Source organism: Camelus dromedarius, chromosome 1 (genome assembly GCF_036321535.1).
Source record: "Camelus dromedarius isolate mCamDro1 chromosome 1, mCamDro1.pat, whole genome shotgun sequence".
NCBI classification, from domain to species: domain Eukaryota; kingdom Metazoa; phylum Chordata; class Mammalia; order Artiodactyla; family Camelidae; genus Camelus; species Camelus dromedarius.
Window position 1 is genome coordinate 277,176 of NC_087436.1, and position 13,495 is coordinate 290,670.

General features: G+C 51.2%; 2 long non-coding RNA genes across 2 annotated transcripts; both read left to right on the top strand.

The window, feature by feature from the left end:
- Positions 1-1,319: 1,319 nt before the first annotated feature.
- On the top strand, positions 1,320-4,927 carry LOC135320135 (uncharacterized). Its single transcript, XR_010379435.1, has 3 exons — positions 1,320-1,432; positions 4,312-4,439; positions 4,781-4,927. It is a non-coding gene; the product is annotated as an uncharacterized LOC135320135 (long non-coding RNA).
- Positions 4,928-7,591: 2,664 nt separating this feature from the next.
- Positions 7,592-12,808, top strand: LOC135322065 (uncharacterized). Its single transcript, XR_010382372.1, has 3 exons — positions 7,592-7,681; positions 9,081-9,635; positions 12,720-12,808. It is a non-coding gene; the product is annotated as an uncharacterized LOC135322065 (long non-coding RNA).
- Positions 12,809-13,495: the final 687 nt, after the last annotated feature.

The window sequence follows — 13,495 nt, forward strand, 5'->3', positions numbered from 1 at the left end:
GGGGGTGGGTGTAGCTCAGTGATACAGTGCATGCTTAGCATGCATGGGATCCTGGGTTCAAACCACAGCACCTTCACTAAAATAAATAAATTAACCTCCTCCCAAGAAAACCCAAAACAAAAGCATAAATTGGACATCACCCATCCCATCAAAACTCACTAAAAGGGTCACCATTCCATTAGGAGCCAAAGTCGTCCCAAAGTCTTCCAGGACCCGGCCTGCTCTGCCTCTCCGCCCACACTCTCCCCATCACTCTGGGGGCCTCTGGCTCCGGCTCTTCCTTCTTCCTCCGGATCTATTCTGCTTCAAGTTCATTACTCCGTGAGATCTGCCAGGATTGCCTTATTCCCTCCTGCCTGCCTCCCACCCCACCACCATCACCTGAGTTTGCTCATATCACTCTTATTTTTCCCCAAGCTCTTGCTACCCCCATCATGTTGCCTGTTTTCTCTGCTAAAACTCTGAGCCCCCAGTGATGGGGAGTCGTGTCTATTTTGTTGACTAATAAAGCCCAAGAGCCTTGGGAACGGGTATAGTTACTAGATTCCCATAAGTAGTAGGAGCTTATACAGATTTGCTGAATGAATGCAGAGGTCCTGGTCCAATTCGATGGAGCACTTCTGTGTCCTGCTCAAAGATTAACTCTCCTTTCCTCCTGAGAGAGGGTGACCACTTCCTTGGTGATCAAAGCAAGATCTATTTTCTTTATGCTGTTAACCTTAGGCGGGGAGACTGGGGGATCTTCATTTATATTTTAAAATTTGATTCACTCTGCAGTTTGTCTCCTGTCTATGTATCCTTTTGAGAAACCGTTTATGAGTGATCATTCTTCCATCAGATTGAACAGGATCCAGGGGGAAGCACCAAGCCTGTCCCATCGGCCATCCTGTGTGTCATGTCCTGTGACCCAGTGGATGCTCAGCATGTATGTGAACCAAAAGGAGTGAGTGAAGAGATGGGAACATCTCATTATTGTGGTGGCTGCACTCTGTCCGATGCCTTGAGATATGGGGAAGGGTTTACAACTGCGGAGGCGAGATGTCAGGTCCTCTGTGCTCTTCCTGAGTGCCCTGGCCTTACCCATTCCCCCAGCCCCCTCTGGGCAGCCAAGCCCAGGAGCTGGGCCACCGGCAAATGTGCTGATCAATAATCCACCTCACCCAAAGTCCGGGGGTAAGAGCGGCCAGCACAACTGGTTGTAGACTCTGAAGTCAGGTCCTTGGAGGAATTCCTCACTGAACAATGTTTTGGACCTTTTATTTTTCTCTATAGCCTCCAGCTGAAGAAACAGATTGCCTTAGGTACATGAAAGTGAGGACACCTACTATCCCCATGGAGCCCAGTTGGGCCTGGGAGTCTGCTGTTTGTACAGCCGGTGGGCTCGTGTTGCTTTGGGCATCCCTGTGCCTGAATTCCTGCAGTACACTCGGTGGTAAGAACGGGGGTGCCTGGCAGGGAGGGAAGCGGGTCGGGAGACTACACAGCTGGGGAGACGTTAACCTGGGGTGAGCGGGAGCCGGCTGATGCATGGAATCTCGGTGCAAGGAACTCTCCAAACTCAGAGAGGTTCCCACTCCCGCAGGGTCCCTTTGATCAGGGTGCTAGGCTGTCAGCACTGCAGGATCCCTGTGAGGATCACGGTGCCTTCAGGCAGTGGGAATTAAGGGGTCCAGTGGCAATTAAATTGACTGTGCACCCAAAGCCAACCCCTGTCTGTTTCAGCCTGTTTCCTAATCTGCAAAACTGGAATGATGTTAACCATCCCGCAGGTTTGTTGATGGGCTGGGACACACTAGACAGCCAGGAGCTGGAATTCCTCTGTGCCCTGATTGTTATCCTTCCTTCACACTATTTACTCTCACAAGTTCAGTCTCTCTGTCTCTCTCTCATTCACTTGTAACTTTCTCTACTGCTCTGATTTCATTTGATTCCCACCCTCCTCCCAATCCCCAGATGAGTGAAATTAATTTCTGTGTGTCAGTTCCAAATTCCTGGGAAAGATGCTCTGTCCTCTCTGGATTGGTTGTCCAACCCATCAGTTGCAGTCAGAGGAGTGAGTCCCTCTGTGACCAGAGGAGGGGCTCTGCCCAGCCCCCCAGCCACCACTGTGGGAGCACATAGCTCTCCGAGGAGGAGGTACTGGCTGTGACTTGGTGTCACTAAGTGTGAATTTATCTCTCCTCTTGCCCCACCTTCATCCTCCTAAACAAAGATGAAAATTATACACTCCCGAGATTTGTGTCATGGAACACTCAGGGTGGGGGCTAAGAGGGCTGGATTCCCTGCTGAATGTAAGGGGCTACAGTGATTCCCCAACGAGAGCTTGTAAAGGAAACAGCACCAGCCCCACTGGACACTTAGGGTGCTGAGTCTGCGTGACATTGAGCCAGGCTTCTGACCACAGCTCAGGGGACTGGTCCGACCGGTTAGTCTTTGAAACCAACCAGCTTTGGATTCCTCAATCCCTCCCTGAGGTTTTACCTGAACCACGAGCTTCTGTATCTCTGAAGACAGATGATGAGGACCCTTCACGTAAGGCATTTGCACAGCCCTGTGCGGGAATTTGTGCTGCACGGTCTGCCCGGCGAGCTGACCAAAGTTCGTATTTTACTGATCTTAGAAATAGTCTGGTTTCCTGATGCACTGTTTCACTGAACAAGCAACAGAAGCCACCTCTGGCTGATAAAAATCAAAAAGGGACTTAATGAAAAGATACTGGGAGGGTGCATGGAGTGGCCCAGACCAGAGCCGACCCTGGGGCCGTAGGAGATGTTGGGGAGCCCCAGGCACCAGGCTGCGCAGGGTGCTACCGGGCCCCCTGCTGCCCCAGCAGGGACCCCCCCTCCTCCTGACACTCCACCTCACTGCAGGTTCATGTCCCGGCAGGGCCAGGTCACACTGAAGCCACCAGCACACACCTCAATGGGGGAGTTGGCCCCTTCTCAGCTGAGGGCGTGCCTGGTGTAGGGAGAGGCCCAGTTAGAGGAAGACGGTTCCCCTACTGTTCCGAGTTAATGCGCAAGTCAGTGCCCATCACTCAGGAGAGCCGGGCTGGCCTGACCTCATTGTGGTGACTAGGCCGTCTGAGTTCACGTATTACTTTTTAGGTTGGAAGGCCCAAGAGGGAGAAAAAGTGGAGGTTCTAGTACTTATTTTATATTTCCCATGTACCAGGTGCGGTATGCAAGCCACTTCAGACAAGGCCCATAACAACCACATTAATAGGCCACGGAGAAAGTCGTGCATTCAGGCCTCTGCAGCCCCGAAACGCGTGTCCTCATCAGTTCCGTAGTTACCAGTGGAAGTTGTAGGGATTTATGGGACTGTGTGCTCCTGTGGGGCTGGGATGTGTGTGTTTAAATCCACATCTTCAGAAACTCGGCCAGAACCACAGCCACTGATTGTCTGCATGGAGGCAGAGGAGGGGAGGCTTCCAGCCTCTGGTCCAGCTCGTGTGGAGCTCAGAAATTGCTCCTTCTGTCCTGAAAACAACACCAGAGCTGAGGGAGCTGAAAACCCACTGCTGTTCTTAGACCCACAAGAAAACTGAGGGGGAAAGCTGCTCCCAACCCAGAGAGGCAGCCGGGCAGGCTTGGAGAGTCACAGCTCCCAGGGCAGAACCCGCTATTGTAAGAAACTAGGGGGCAGGCAGATTTAACAGGTCCCTGAGGCCAGCTGGAAACAGCGTGGGGAAGTCTGAGTGTGACAACTTCAGGGGGCCAGTCAGAGGGGCCCCCTGCTCTTTTTCATGCATTTTACTTCGAGGACAGTACCCTGTTCTCAGAGTGAAAATCATAGGAAAACTCCTCATGCTTCCTGCCAGGAAAGGATAAAATAACTCTAATGAAATACACCCAGAACATTCTCTTCCATTGTGGGGGGTTGTGTTTTTTTTTTAAATGAGAAATTATTTTACCAGAGCCTAACCAGCCTGGGGGAAGGGAAATCCCTTCTGTCTCACCCAAATTGGGGTGAAGGGAAAGAGACACACTTGTGGAGGTCACAGCTCAGGGCACAGGCTAAATGAGAACTAATCACAGGAGTATAGATGCCCTGCTCTGTTCCACTACCCCAACACCTTACCTCCATGTCAGTAGGGCCTCTGTGTAATAACAGGAATAAAATTAAAAGAAGTTAATGTCTCAGGAGTGTCTAGGGAAAACCCAAAGACAGCGGGCGGATGAAAACAAGGACACACAGGCAGCTTTAGCCTCTCACACCAAAGGCTGTAGCAAACTACACACAGCCCTTCCCAGTAGATAAACAGAAAACCTCACAGAAAAAACTATTTATTTTGGTTCTCTTACCCAGTGCATTCCATGGTGCATCCTCACCTAGAATTGAGTGGAAGCAAGTCCATTTCAGAAGGGACATAACTGAAGAGGAATGGCTTTCCAGACTCTGAAGGGCAGAGAAACACCAGCCTGGGTTAGAGAAAGGTGAGGGGTGGGGTAAGGGGTGGGCTGCCTTCCCCAAATAAGGAACCTTCCTGAGGCCAGCACAGTGGGAGGGAGGGCCATGGGGTGGAAGCAGATAGACTTCTTCCTGAGAACTGATGGGATGCCTCAAAGGGACCATTCAGGTGCCCATTCAGGTGTCTTGACGGTGGGAGCCAGTTGGTCTGCCTCAGAGCCCAGGACTGAGTTGGGTGCATAGCAGGCAGGTCTTACTTAGCCGGATCCATTTCACTTCTCCGAAGCCCTGTGTAAAACATGAAGCGTGAACGGCCTGGTGAGCACAGCTCTGCCCTCAAGACCGGTTTCTACTCCTCTCTTCCCAGAGAACAGCATCTCTGAGCCCGTCCTGGGTGACCTCACAGAGATCACCCTAGTGGCCCAGGCTAGTGACCGGGAACATGTACCTTCCTGCAGCCAACCCCAGACGTCCACTGATGCATCATATACTGGCAAATATGTGAGTTCATGTGCATTGGTCTAACAGCAGAGACTCTGCCACAGGCCCAAGAGGTGGTGTGTGGGACATACAGGGGTGCAGGACTGTAAGCAGTGCAAAGGTGTAAGTGGTGGCAGGGGTGCAGGGGCTGTGGAGGGTGAAGGCAGTTCAGGGGTTGTGGGGGTGCAGGCAGTGCAGGGAGTGTCAGGGGTGCAGAGGTACAGGGAGTGTAGGGGTGCAGGGAGGTGCTCAGGCAAGTGCACATCCTCGCAGTCAGCCTGACCACGGGAGGCTAGTGCAATGGTTTGGGGCGGCGGAAGCGGAGGCGGCGGCGGGTGGGAGGCTGCCCGGGCAAGCCGGTCGATTTCTTCTTTTCCCTGCAGCCTGGCCTGGGGGTGCTTTGGCCGCCGGAGATTCGCCAGATGTTGGACTCCAAGTAAGCTTGCTCCTGGGAGGTGGGGCGGTTAGGTCAGCAGGCGGCGGCAGCGGTAGGGGGGCGGAGCGGGGCTGCCCCTGGCGAACTGGTGGAATAGCTGCCTTCTCCCGGCTGCCGGGCCTGGGAGCAGCCTCTGCTGCCCCAGGTCGCCGGACACACCTGTCCCACTCAGCTTGCTGAGTGGGGAGTGGAGGCGGTGCCGTTAATGTGCGGGGACCACGGGGGTAGGGGGGCTGCCGCGGGGGAGCCGGTCAATTCTCTCCGCACTCCCCCGCGGCGGAGCCTGGGGGCGGCCTCCGCTGCCCTAGAGGCGGGACGCCGGTCTCCAGGTGAGCTTGGTCCTGGGAGGTGGGAGCAGCGGCGCCAGGGGGAGGGGGTCCTTTCCAGGGAGCTGCTCCATTACTTCTCTCCCCCGCGGCCTGGCCTGTGGGCGACCTCTGCCGCCGGAGATTTCCCTGAGTCCGACTCCAGGTAAGCTTGCTCCTGGGAGATGGGTGCGGTGCGGTCAGGGAGCTGGTAAGGTGGTGGCTGCGGGGATAGGGTGGCTGCCCCGGGGTAGCTTGTGTATTAGCTCCATGTCTGCACCGCATGGCCTGCAAACGGCCTCTTCTGCCCCAGGTCCCGGGACACCCCTGTCCCACTTAGCTAACTGGGGGCGGGAGGCAGGGTAGACATGGTGCAGGGGTGGCGGGGTTCGGGGGCCTGCAGCTGGGAAGCTGGCCCATTTGCTCCCATCTTCCCCGCGGCTTGTCCTGGGGGCGGTCTCTGTTGCCCTGGGTTACGGGACACGTGTATCCTAGTCGGCCTGACCCCGGGAGGCTGGCGTGGTACGTTGGGGGTGGTGGCAGCAGCGGTGGGTTTTCCCATGAAGCTGGTCCATTTGCTCCCATTTCCCCTCATGGTTTGCTCTGGGGGCGGTCACTGTTGCCCCAAGTTCACCGGACGTCCATCTCCAGGTCAGCCTGCTCCCTAGAGGCGGCCACCGAGAGGTCAGGGGGCAGGAGCGGTGGCTGATGCGGGGGGATGGGGATGCCTTGGGGAGTTGGTGGATTGGCTTCTGTCTCCCTGATGGCCTGGTGTGGGAGCCGTCTCTCCTGCCCTAGATCACCAGACACACCTGTCCCATTCAGCCTGCTGGGAAGGGTCGCCCTGGGCGGTGCCTTTAAGGTGCGAGGGTGGCAAAGGCGGAGGTAGAGGACCTGCAGCGCGGAGCTTGTCAATTTGCTCCCCTCTTCCCCGCGGCCAATCCTGGGGGTGTCCTCTGCTGCCCAAGAAGCTGGATGCCCGTCTCCAGGTCAGCTTGCTCCTGGGAGGCGGACGCGATGAGGTCGAGGGGCAGGGGCAGCCGGCCGTCGCAGCTTCCTAATGGGGCCACTTCTCCTTTCCCCTGACCTGGCCTGGGGACGGCCTCTCCCGCCCAAGATTCGTCTGACACACCACACCAGGTCAGGTTGCTCCTGGGAGGTGGGCGCGGTGTGATCAGGGGGTGGGGAGGAGAGGGGTGCTGCCTATTGTGAGCTGGAGGATAACCTCCCATCTCTCTGGAGGCCTGACATGGGGGCGGCCTCTGCCGCCCCTCGTTCCCAGGTCACACTTCTCAGGGTCATATTGCCCCGGGGATGAGTTAAGGTGCGGGGGTGGCGGGGTGATGTCGAAGGTATGGAGCCTGCCGCTTGGGAGCTGGTGGTTTAGCTCCCATCTTCCCAGCAGCTTGGCCTGGGGGTAGCCTCTGTTGCCCCAGGTTGCAAAGCACAGTTTCCCTGACAGCTTAGCCACCTGAGGTGGGCAGGATGTGCTGAGGGGGCAGAGGCAGCTGCCAAGGCAGTGACGGAGGGGGCTGTCCCAGGCCAGCTGGTCTATTTGTTCCCATCTCTACCTTTGCTGCCCTAGTTTCGCAGGACGTCCTTCTCCAGTATTTCCTTCTCCTGGGAGGTGGGCGAAGTGCATGCAGCCCAAGGTCTGGGCTCTCCCCTGGGGAGGGGCAGAACTCTATTGTTCTCATTTGTCTTTATTCTTCAGCGAAGGGGTTACTGGACCCAATTCTTAATTCTGAGAATGTGTAGCCTATGTTAAGGAAGAGCTGCTGGACAGTGTGGTTTCTAGGTGGGTTTTCACATCAGCTGATGCCCAAGGCAGGCAGGAAAGCTATTACTCAGAGCTCCTTAGTGTGGAGTTGGGGGGTGGCCCTGCTGTCCTCACCATACTTTTTAAAAATGTGTCACTCCCCTTTTTTTCCTAGGTGACATTTTAGGTTATTGGGTCACAGATTCCTGGCACAATCATCCCTGTTCTCAAACATCTTTTAAACTTGGATGAAGTGATAAGTAGGGGAAGAAGATGATTTGCTGAAAGGTAAGAATACTTAAATTTGCATTAAAGCTACATTCTGTCAATCTTTCTCAAATGATTTTTCTCGGATTCAAAATCCACGACCTAATGAATGTTGTACTCCTGTGTAAATCATTGATCTTCAGATCACATTTGTTAAATGGTCAATGAGATTTGTTAAGTAGATTATTCCTGAAAGGAAAAGCTCAGGCTTTTGAGAATTCCTTGTCTGATGTCACCCAGGCAGTCACAGTAGAAGACAGAACTGATATAAAAATCCCTCAGCTGCCTGAACTGCAAAGCTTCTGGGATTACTGATCCCTGAAATGCAGGTGACTCTTGATGATATTCTGGGGCTTGGTTTACATGATCAGATTCTTCCAGTCCTGTAAATGGGTTCCGTGGCCCCAGCCCCGGGAGAGCTGGTCATAAGGTCCATATCGTGAGGGGTGGGATGGGAAGGCAAGGTCTAAGAGCTGGAATCACTGAGATTCCACACTCGCTAAACACAGACTCCAGAGCCTAATTATTGTCAGGTTCTGTTCTGGATTTGAGAGTGTGTTCAGACATGATTCTTGCCCTTCAGGGGTCACTGCCTGGGTGGAAGTAACCTTTACACAAATCTGGGAAGGATGGCAATTAAGTAGATGGGCTGTTATGGTCCTCAGTATGCCCAGGCTCACTCTTCCAGGCACTCTTGGGACTAACGAGAGTCATGTTATTCACTCATTCACTGATTTATTACCCTTGAATTGATCATTTGTCCCATAGTAAGTGAAACAAGGGATCAGGAACATGAATTTTGTCCCCTCTCCCATCACTGATTGTATCTGTCAGTCGGGCGCCCTGTGTATGCATTGTGAAATGGTGGTATTTTTTGCCCAATGGGGCAGCACTGACAGTTCTGAGAATCAGGGGAGTCTCGTGGGTAGGACAGAACCGTGACACACAAGGCAACACGCCACCATGTGAGACAGCATTGTCGATGCTCAGGTGACCCGATGTAGACCGCGGTGCTAAACCTGAGCGTGTTCAGTGATCTTGGCTGCTCTAAAAATACAGACTACAGGTCCCAAACTCTGGAGACGCTGAGGGTCTGCACCTCAGAATTCTGCATTTTAAGAAGCACTTTAACTAATTCTGATGAAGATGATCTGAGTGTCCCAATGAGAAACACTGGGGTGCGATTCAGCAATACTGAGGATTCTCAGGGAACGATGTCTTTTCAGGTTGGTTCAAGGTCCCTCACTTGAGACTTTTGCCTTGGGTTTAATTGTATGTGTTCAGAAGTGATGTCTCTCATTTCCAGTGCTTGTCAGCATGCTCTGTGCAGGGACTTGCACTCAGTAGATGGCAAAAACTATGATTCTTCAGGTCACCGAGCTAGAGTGTGAGTGATCTTTTATTTTGGTTTTCTTTATAGCAATGCAGAGTCTCCCGAGAAGAGATTCAGTCTGAACAGCTTTGTGTCAGACTTTGGAAGACCGCTGGTGCCCAAGGTGTTCTCTGGCAGGGCAATGACGAATCTAGGTCCCTCTTTCACTGCTACATCAATCATGTGGGCCACTTGGACAAGGCCAAATTTGCTATCCCAACCATAGCCCTTGACAGAGATATTCAGCTCCAGGAAGCCATCAGATGCAGCAGGTGGCCAGAGGAGGAGGCGAACGGGCTCATAAAATGTGACATCCCCAACTTCATCAATACGGACCAGAACTCTTCCTTTGGGGAAGATGATCTCCTGATTTTGGAACCACCAATTGTTCTAGAAGATAAGCCAGTTGCTCAGACCTCACACATAGACTTGAATTGAGAAACGTGCTTTGTCAAGTGTCTTTCTGAAGATGTGAAGTTTGTCTTTGTATGGCAGGAATTCCCCTTTCACAAAATTGTATGTGTTTGTGTCTGAGAGAGAGAAATGGAGACAGACAGAAAGACGGAGACAGAAGAGCACCCCCTCAGAAGAGAGCTAGTTAAGGTGAGTTTTGTGCCTTTAAAAACATTTGGGGTTTTGGTGGGAACAAAGTATTTACATTGTCTCATTCTCCTAGTTGGAAACCTTGGCCCCATACTCAGTGTTAGCGGCCTTGAATGGGGATTGGCACGGTGCATTTCATCTGGCGCTGCCACATCCATGCTCTGCCTTTAGCACGTTGCTTTGCCTCTCAGGGCTGCCACCCTTTTAACTGTAAGGAGAGGAGTCTGGAGTAGGTGATCCATCCCAGCTCTGCTGTTTTGCAAATTTCTGATTTCGTATTCGGATGAGGCTGGGATACACCCAGAGCAGTATAAACCAGGCCCTACCTCCTGTCTCTTGCTGGGGCATCCCTTAGGCCTGTGCTTCTACCCAACCCTTTACTGAGCCCAGCTTTTGTCAGGAGCCCAAGAGCCTACCGAGATGGCAGGGGACGTCTCTCGTGGTCACGGTGGCCATCATTTCTATTGGTTGTGCTGAAACAGCTCTTCTGAGATCCTCCGGCCACCCTTGCTCCAACCTGAGGACAGCCCTACCGTTTCTTTCCTAGGAGGAGGATCAATCCATGGTGCATTTTATGACAATCCTGTCCCCAGGAATGCACGGAAGGTTATCAGCTGAGTGAGGTGAGGTGCCTCTGTTTCTCTGCGTCCCTGTATCTCTGTCTGCTCACAGTGCCCTGCCTCCGGCTACTGAGCAAGAAAAGTGCTATTCACCATGATGGGTGTTTTGCAGATGTGTAGGTGATGGTCGTGTAGCTCATGTGTGGGCTTTGAGCTGGGATGGTGAAGAGCTTATAAATACCTCATCAACATTTATTCGAGGTGGCCTGGTGCCACACAGACTTGATTAATGAAGGCATCAAGCCTACACACTGGTTTGGAAACAACTTGGTTTTGATCAGTCACACTGCATGCATGACTCGCTGCTAATCTCTGGGTGGTTTTTTCATTTTAGATTTATTCACCCAGTGTCTTGCTTAAGCTGAAAAATACTTTTATTTCACCAGAATATTCTCTGATTCTTTGTTTTCACTCATCCAGTTTTTTAATTCCTTTAAAAATGTTGTGTTTATAATGCCTCCTTATTTCTATCATCTCTAGGTTCCCAGTGGCCTGAGCCATGCAGCAGACTTTATGTAGGAACTGTACCACCAAAAGAAATCCCCTCGCCATAATGTCTTTTGAGGAAAATATTATTCTTTAAGACTCTAACACTAAATCGTAGAAGAAAGCATGGAACATTTCTTGTAGTTAATACATGTTCATGCAAAAAGAAATTTGATATTTTCATTGAAAAATGTTGACTTTAATAACTTTTACTAATGTGAATATTATTATTCATTATTTAATTAACCAAATAATACCACAGTTATTTATTATTAAGATTGAAAACTATTTACACAGTCTCTCAATTAGAAGACTGAAGTGTATTTAAAAGATGGAAAAATACCCATGATGACACCATCTTTTTTATTAACTAAATATCAAGAACTGTGCAGGGTTAAGATTTGACCCCCTGCAAGCTGCCAGGTTAGCATGAGGTAGTCTGTGGATGCTGCCAGAACACAGGACACTCCCCCAGGATCAGAGACAAAGGACTTCCTGCCGGCACAGCAGGCAGCCTGGGGTTCATGTTCATGTTGCTTCCTGAGCTCTTTTCCTATTGCTGTTGTAACTAAGGACCACAGACTCAGTGGCTTAAAGTAACACACATCCATTGTCTCACTGTTCTAGGGTGCAGAAATGCAAAGTCAATGTCAGTGGGCTAAAACCAACGTGTGGCCAAGGCTACGTTCCACACTGAGGCTCTTGGGAGGGATTCATCTTACTACCTTTCCAAGCTTGCAGAGGTGCTCACACTCCTTGGCCCAGAGTCCTGTGTCACTGTGACTTCTGCTGCCACATCACATCTCTGTCTCTGACCAATCTGCCTCTCTCCTCTAAGGACCTCCGTGATGACGTTTGCTTCCCACAGTGATCTGCCATCCCAAGGTCCTTGACAGTCACACCTGCAGAGTCCCTTTTGCCATGCACAGTGACATTCCTAGGTTCTAGGGATCAGACCGTGGACATATTGGGGGCCATTATTCTACCGAGTTCTTCCCTTTGGCCCCACTGATTCTTGTCCATCCCACATGAAAAATGCATCCACCTCATCCCAACACCCACCAGAGTCTCATTTACTACACCATCAACTCAAAGTCCAACATGTAGTCTAACTATTATCAGCTCAAAAGCCTAAGTATTTTCATCCTCAACACCTAAGTCAGGCATGATTGAGACCCTGGGTGTGATCTTCTCTGTTCAAATTCCTGCAATGGCTTCTCATTTTACTCAGTGAAGAAGCGAGTGTCCTTATGGTGACCTTACAGCTTTCCTCCCCCTCCCGAAGCTGAGCTCATCTCCGGTTTTCTCCCTGGCTCACTCCGCTCCAGCCACACTGGCCTCCCTGCTGTCCCTTGGGAATATCAGACATGCACCCACAGGCCTGTTGCCCTGGCCGGTCTCTGTCCAACTCATATGCTGAAGTCCTGAACCCCAGGACTACAGAACATGACCCCACTTGGAAATAGGGTTGTTGCAGATGTCATTGGTTAAGAAGAGGCCATTAAGTTGGGCCCTAATCCAGTATGACTTGTGTCCGGATAAATAGGGGCAATGTGGACAGAGAGACACGTGTACATGGGAGATGACGTGATGAGATGTGGAGAGAAGACGGTCGTCTCCAAGCCAAGGAGAGAGGCCTGGACCAGCCTCTCCCTCCCAGCCCTCAGGAGGAGCCTGCCCTGCTGACACCCTGCCTGCAGACTCCCCGCCCCCAGGGCTGTGAGACAGTGAGCCTCTGTGGTTCATGTCACCCAGTGTGCGGTGCTGTGTTAAGAGGGAGCTCAGCAACTAGCACCGCGTTCTCAAGGTCCTCAGTGAGCCCAGCTCTGGCCATCTCATTTTAACCTGGAAACTGCCTTCCCCTTGTCTCTGCCCCAGAAACCCCCTCTCCCTGATCATATTATTTCTATCACCTTCTAGAATACCATATATTTCACATGACTGTCAAGACTGTAGTTTATGTTCTTCTCCTCCTCAGTCCTACAGGGACAAGGATCCTTATTTGTTCACTGACGGACCTCAGGTGGCTTGACCTGTACCCGTGGCACAGCAGTCAATACAAATTGGCCGGATGGAAGGAGGGATCATTCCTTACATTCACAGGTGAGTGAACGAAGATTCCGGGGGACTGAGAGTTTCGCTCAGGCACAGAGCTGGTAAGTGTCAGGCCAAGGTGGGTTTCAGGTACCTATGAACCTGAGGGAGGCTTGAGTGATTCTCTTTCCATTGATTAGTATTTCTCAGGTGTCTCTTTTTCTGGCTCTAACTTTTGACTTCTTTCTGTTATTCTTCTAAGCTTTCAACCAGTTTTAAGTTTTAATTCTGCTTTGTCTCAGGTAAACAAATAAAATCTGTAAATCTTTCAACTCATTATATATTTCATCTAAATACATTGTGATTAGTGATGATGTTTTATTTCTGGCATCTTGTTTTGTGATTTCTATTTGCTTTGCTCTGCTTTTCTCCTGCCTGTTATATACCTTGCAGTCATGGTTAAGAGCATGGCGTCTAGAGACAGCCTATCCGGGCTTGGTTCCCTCCCTTGCTAACCATGTAACCAGTATATGTAATCCCTTTGAGACTCACTTTCTTCATGTACAAAAAGTGGTACTATCCGCCTCAAAGACTGTGAGCATTAAGTGATAAAATAGATGAAGAACTTAGAATAGTGACCGGCCTATTTTGGGTTCTTCATTTTGACTTCTTTATTTTTATTCTCTTTTTAAACAATTACTTTAGAGATTACTGTTGAAT